Source organism: Terrapene carolina, unplaced genomic scaffold, assembly GCF_002925995.2.
Source record: "Terrapene carolina triunguis isolate 2854851 unplaced genomic scaffold, T_m_triunguis-2.0 Scaffold96, whole genome shotgun sequence".
Classification (NCBI taxonomy): domain Eukaryota; kingdom Metazoa; phylum Chordata; order Testudines; family Emydidae; genus Terrapene; species Terrapene triunguis.
The window spans coordinates 72,015,032-72,022,489 of NW_020664447.1; positions in this window are offsets into that span (position 1 = coordinate 72,015,032).

Genomic DNA, 7,458 nt, shown 5'->3' on the forward strand with positions numbered 1-7,458 from the left:
CTAAATACAACAGGTGGGATGGGGTCTTCTTGTGTTGTTTTCAGCCGTACCCAAATTAGCTACAACTCAATTATCATAGAGATCATCTCTTCTATTTGTCCCCATGTAAATGACCATAACTCTTATTCATCCACTCACGTAAAATTCCTTGGGAAAAAAATAAACCACAAAAATAAAATTAGGTCCCTCTCTGCCCCAAAATGCAATGGCATAGAAAAACATGAACTGAGGAAAGGGTGGGTACAGAAACTCAATGGGGGATTGTTGTTTCTCTGTGTGGTCCCCAAAATTAGTGTACACTATTGCATGAACCTCTCGTCTATTGTAGTCACAGAGGTTGAAAGGGAGGAAGGACAGTCATGCAGTTAAGACACTGAAATGGGAGCTCTGGGTTCAAAAGTCTGCTGCAGACTTTTTGTGTAACCTTAGTAAAGTTACTTAATCTCTCTGTGCTTTAGTTTCTCCATGTGTGAGAGTCTGATCCAAAGCCCATTGAAGTCAGTGAAAAGACTCTAATAAGCTCCAGTGGACTTTGGATCAGGCCCTAAATAGGGCTGCTCCTCCTTACTGACAAAAAAAATTGTGCAGTTAATTAACATTTATAAAGTGCTTTAGGTGGAAGGCAATATAAGTGCAATGTATTATTATTAAATTAATGGATATCTTTTGAAGAAGCAAAATGAACACTCTGAAAGCTACTGAGATGTGTTTAAGTGGGCTAGAACAAAGGAAACCCAGTGGTGTTTTAAAATGCATTACTTTATGTGTCAGAGATACTGAAGGAAGCAAAAAATAGAAGAGGGAAAAGGAGAAATGCTGATGCGTACTCAGGCAAATGAGAAGCATAAACTACTGCATGTCTATTTTTGAAATAAATACAAAATCAGGTGGTTAATTCTGGTTACACTCTGCTAGTTGTATTCTTTAACAACACTTACAAAATATTTACTACTGTCAAATGCTGCGTATTGGGATATGGATGCCAAAATATAGTCTTGGAAAAAGGAAGTGGGAATTATCTTCTTTCAGACAGAATTTAGCCTATTTGAGTTATAACAAATTCCAGATAATTTAACATGCTGCATGATAATCCTATCAAATTCAACAAATTGCTAGTAGGCATTTTGATAGTTACAATAAAATCTGTCCCATTCATTGGTTCTCAGAGTTGAAATGAAACCATTGTATGCAAAATGTTAGCATCTAGCTAGAGTTTACTACATTTATTTTTCACATATGTAGTATTTTATTTACCTTATCAGCCTCCCCATCACTGGCTTTCCTAGTACAACCTATCTTTTTATTGTTTAGACACTAAGCTCTCTAGGTCAGAGACTGCTTTTATTTTTGGGTATTTTAGAGGGGTCAAGCACATTAGCAGCAGTAAGCAAATAGGACAGAATACCTCAATAAAGATACCATTTAAATTATTTTCTGCACTTTCCCCACCTTGTCCAAGGAAAATATCAGCTGGTTTGAACAATATAGCTGTAGAGTTTGTAAAAAGTCTACTGCTAAATGGTAGAAGTCAGTGTTAATTGTAGTGTCTTGTTCATGTCATTTAAGTTGGATTTTAGTGGCTCATAATTATAGGCAGATAAATAGATCCTTGATCCCCAGGAGCCTGTTTCTTGTAAAAGTCAATGGCAAAAATCTCCTTGACATCAGTGGGAAAAAGATTAGGCCCCGTGTGTGTGACAGAGATTTTTCTAATACGACAGGAGGAAAGAAAACATTCTCTCCAAGTTGGAGAGAGTTGCTGAGACAACATGGGATTGATCACACTCACTCATCTGTCATTTAAAGACTAGGTAAACTAAGTGGAAAATCACTTCCTGTTTGAACAACCTGTGCTCTGTCTACTTCATTAAATCAGTCCATCTGGAAAACATGTTTATCTACCATTCCCCACTGCAAGAAGTGTAGTATCTTATTGCAAATCAAGATAGGCTCAAGCCTCAGAGTTCAGATCTGCATTTGGAGGTCTGCACAATTCAGGGCTATTCCTATCTAAGGGGTTGGTTAGTAGAGACACACTTGTAAAATTTGAACCACTGCTAAATTACAACAACCCCTAAACTCTTGGGTACTTGGCAGACTTGGTCTACATGAATTGTCACTTGCCTACATCCCCGTATATCTGCTTCTCTAGCTTTCCTGAGAAAAGTGAACAGCGGTATCTGAACAACAAACAAAAAAAGTCATAATACAGTGGGCCACATACCCACCAGTGTGCCTTACTAAGTGTCTCAGGTACCTATGAGCCTAACCCTGAGAAAGAATGGAGAAAAAGGCAGAATAGGAGTGGTTAACAGTTTTTCTACAAGTTTTAGAGGGATGGACTGTTACAATTTAACTTCTTGTACCCTGTGATCTTCCATACTATTGACTGGTCTGTTCCTCCACTTATTTATGAATGTTCTCTAGTGGCTAGAGCAGGGGACCAGTGATCAAGAAGATCTAACTGGCTAAGGCATAGGGCCAGGAGTCTGGAATCTTGGATTCTATTTTCAGTTCTGCTACTGACTGAGCTTATGTGACCTTGGGGCAAGTCATTTAATCTCTTTAAGCCGTAACTTGCCCATCTATAAAATGGGGATAATTACCCGGTTTGTAAAGTGGTGTGAGATCCTCATCTGAAAGGCGCTATGTAAGTGTAAACATATCCTTACCTGTCATGACTTGAGTGCACTTTCCTCTGTTCTCAAAGAGTCCTAAACTAGAGCAGTCTCTCACAATATAGGATTTGGGCATTAGGAATATGGGATAATTGAAAGGAGCTGTGGAGAAAAAGAGTCATTATAGATCACAAATTATAAAATCAGTGTGTGCTGATCTAAGGGAATAAAAGCCTGATCCTGAAAGGTGCTGAGCACCTCGGCTCCCATTGCATTCAGTATTTGGCCCCTCACAGCAGCAGATGCTCTGGGTGAAATCTTGGCCTCTAAAATCAGTAGCAAAACTCCCATAAATGGGAGTTCAATGGGGCCAGGATTTCACCCTATGATTTCACTTCTCTGTGTAAGGAGATGAGTTCCATCTAGTGGATACAGGAAAGCACAGCATGCTTTCTAGTGGATGCAGAAAGGTACAGCATCATTAAATTAAATTGTCAAATAACCAAATAGCTATGCTGAATTCAAGATAAAAACCTGTGGGTAGTGTAAATTTCAGATAAAAAAACAAATTATAATATAAGCTTTGAAAAATGGATGCACTTTGAAAGTGTGATACCTTTTATTTTTGTAACGACTTCCATTCTTTTCTTCCATTGTTTCTCCCCACTCTCTCACACATATATTTTTAAAAGTATTACTCTAGTACCCAGAAGTGAATGAGGTGTTTTAAAACCACTTAAGAAGAAAGATGCCTGCCTAAAGAGTCTAAATACAAACATTAAAAAATGAAGGATAGAGAGAGTTATTTGGGATGAGTTTTTTGGGCCCATGACTAGGAAAGTTTGTTGCTTTCCAACTTCTACCTCCTATTCTGGAGCGGAGCCATGATCTTCAGGGTGGGGTCCTTCAGAGCACTCAGTTTTGTCTGAACTCTGCTGCTATTAAAGTCAAGGATAAAATTCCTATTGACTTCAATGGGAGCAAAAATTAGGTCAATGCTGAGTGCTTTTGAAAATCCCATCTTCAGTGCATAAAGGTAGTCTAGGGAACAGAGGCTTCCCCTGCCTTCAGAGTCCTTGGTCCAATGTGATTTTTTCCCTTTATCTCCTCCTCCCTAGTGATTCTGTCTCATGTTTTTGACCCATCCCTCACCCATACACACACTGCTTTTCTATATTTACTCCCTGATGGTTGTCCCCCTTACCATAGTATAATCAGCACACTTTCCCATCTCACCAAAGCAAGAGTTGGCTTCCCCAACACCTACCCACCTATCGAGAATTAAGTTCTTGTCCCAGTCCAAACCACTGACAGATCTGGTGCTGCTGCTGTCAAAAAGGCAGTGAAATAAATGTTGATCTGAATGTGATCACAACTAGGTCTAAGCATGAGTATTTGTATGGATAATAGCACTCTCCGCTTAGATCAGTAAGGAAAATAGTTTGTATTATGTGAGTTTTCTAGTGGTTTGTAACATTCATTTCTAAATTTTTTTGTCAAGATTTGGCAAAGAACTCATTTCTTTCCATTACAAATGCTGAACTTCAGCCTCTAAACAAAAAACTTAGTTACCAGAGCAATGTCTTTAAGCAGCTAAGAGAATACAAGACATTAAAAATAGAGGCCATAATTATTGCCTGTATTTATTATTACTGCACACATTTCTAAAGCACCCAGCACCATCATGCTGTAGTTGTGTGACAGACCAACACAGACTACAGAAGAAGAAAATTTCTAAGTCCAAGCATTTTCAAATGCTCCTTTATGCTGACTGTACGCAGCATAATTCACCTCTCTCAAACTGTCCCCTGGCAACAGCTATAAGCATCAACAAAGCTACACCATTCATGTGTTGTCTGAAGTGTAAGGCCCTGAGCGATGGGAATAGCAGAATGTACAAGATTACAATACAGGACAGCTAAATTGATGGTAATGAAAGTAGCTTTTCTATTTCTGTCTGCCTAGGAGTGTCATTAAGAAACTTGCTTGTAGATATGACTCTGCTGTTCACAACCAAGAGTCTTAGCAATGAAGAACATTTATTCTAAATAAACTAGTGTGAAAAGAGCTGCTAGTGCAGCATTGACAGGAGATTCCCCATATCTTGCTGTCTAATGTCCACAGCAATTTTTTATTACAGTCTTTTAATCTTTTTGCAAGCTTGAAACAGCTCTTTCCACAGCAAGTCTGCTGGCTCAGCCCTATAAGACAATTAAATATTGGCCAACTCCTGTTCCCCCCGCCCCCAAATCTAGGGGATTAATTCTTTTGGGTTTTGGAAATCTAATTTTAAATCTGGTTTTGGGCACAAATGAAATTGTTGTTCTCCGTGTATTGCTGTCTAGCACAGGTGTTTTCAAACTTTCATCATATGGATCATATTTTAATTGGTAGATACACATGTTCCAATTCACAACTTCATGAACCGCCCTCATGCTCACTTGTAATCACAGAATATCCCCTGGAGCAATGGCAGCAATTGCTTATGTGGAAAAGTGACACTTGGAAAGTTTCAATATATGTTTAGTCATGTTTAACATAATTTAACAACTCGAAATAAGGAGAAACCAGTTCTGTGCAACCAGCATGCACAGACCACAGCAGGGGAAATTCTGACCTAGTGGATGCTTTTCTGGGTTACCAATGTACCTAACAACTGGCAGTTTCCATTCAGGGTGCCCAGGAATAGTACAATATGGGGGAGTTGTTGGATCGGGAGGAGGTGCATTAGCAGAATTGTTTATGGAAGTTTAGACACTGGGACTGGCTCCCTGCAGCTAATTAGCACACCCTTCTATGAGCTTTCTGACCTAGCATTTTCCTTTCCATTGTAGAGCAGTCTCAGACAGATTCTACTTGAAGACATCTGAAGAATTTCGGGACAAGACTCAGACTACCTCACTGAGAGTGTTACGTTTCAGTTTAGTCTCCTTTGAATGCGATTATAAAAATAAACTGATATGGAAAAGACTTGTTAGACTATTCAGATGACTTCATTCCATTGTCAGATTGTTCCTTAGAGTACATTCTGTAAGGGCCAAAGCTTGTTCCCTAAATGTCACAGAATCACCACAGTTCTGCTATGCAGGGAGATCTAACAGAAGAGTTTTAACATCCTCTCTCCACCATTGAGAAACTAAATCCATAGCAGCATTAGGAGTATGAGAGAAAGAACGGGGATGGCCTTAGGGTCCATCACTGAGAAATTTCTTACCTGATAATTTTTTGTTAGAAGGCTCTCTCTTCATTCACCACTAATGGGTTAATTCCCCCTCTGTGAAATTCGGAGGCAACCTAATGTTGCTGGAGGCTCCAGGACTAAGCCCCACTCTGCAGCTTAGGCCACCACCAGATTTCTTCCACAGCTGTAGAAATACTCCAGCAGCTGATTATTAGCATTAAGACAACTTGATATAATGTAGCAACTAACCTTGAGCCTTAGACATGTAATTGTTTTCCTTTAGATAAACATTTTAATTTGTGTTCTAGTCATTTACCAGACTATCAGGGGGGTTGAATGAGGAGAAAAGCTGTGCAACAGAAAATTATCAGATAAGAAATATTACATTGTGTTGCACAGCGTCTCTCCTCAGTTGTCACTAATGGAAAGCAGAGAAAACACAGCAGCAGTGGATGAAATGATAAGCAGAGTTTTAAGTGGTATAGCAGAATAATAAGCAGTAATGAAAGTTCCCCCCATATAAGGCAAGGAATTATGTGGGAACCAACCCAGTAGCACCTCTCTACTGAAGGAGGCCTCTACAGAGAAATGGAAACCTACTTTTCCTCAGTGCCAGTAGGGGCTTCTGTGAATAGCTTCCCAGATGCTTAATGTGCCAGCAGATGCAGGATTTTTATATCTTGCCTGCAGCAACTCTAAGGTCTTGGCATTTCGGGTAGAATGAGGTGAGCAGGATACTATTGGTGTGTGAATGCCACATGCTTGAGCTATATCTTTAGAGCATTAGGAATGTCTATTTATGACACAACTTGCCAAAGGAGAGCTAAGGGTTGGAACAAAATGATGGGAGAACTGTTTGCCAGGAATTACTGAAAAAGGCACTTATAGCTCCAGAAACCTTCTGTTCAAGGTAAGAATGACCTTTTCCTCATGACAATAATAGTATTGGTCTTGTAAAAACAGGTGATCTGATTCCAACACCTGCCTTTCAGAGGTAATGGCAACTAGAAAGGCCATCCACAGGCTTGTCTAACCTGTCATGCTAATTAATCTTGGCATCTGATGATATTCTAATGAAGAGTCTTATGTGATAGGACTGTTACCCATATTTCTAATGGTGCTTGGTTGTAAGACTCCCATCCAGGAGCGGCGCCAGGGTTTTTGCCGCCCTAGGTGGCAGCGCTCCTCCTCTGAGGAGGGGTCTGGGGCCTTCGGCGGCGGGGGTCCTTCCGCTCGGCGTCTTCAGGGCACTTTGGCGGCGTGTCCCAGAGCGAGTGAAGCGCCCGCCACCGAATTTCCGCCAAAGATCCAGAGCGGAAGGACTCCCCGCTGCCGAATTTCTGCCGAGGGCGGCAAAATGCTGCCCCGGCAAATCCTGCCGCCCTAAGCGACTGCCTAGGGTCGCCTAGTGGAAGCGCCGGCCCTGCTCCCATCTGCCATTCTGGAGAAACTGTAATGTAGCTGAGATCACCAGTACTTTGCAATTATTATTTCTACAATAGCATCTAGAGGTCAGTGCCCCATTGTGCTGGATGCTGCACAAAGAGGGCAGTCACTGAAAAGAGCTGTTTCCCCATGCACCAGACATGTAAATCTGATCAGATCAATGAATGTTATTTCCTAGTTGTGTTCTCTCTGGATACCAAAATGTATCACTGT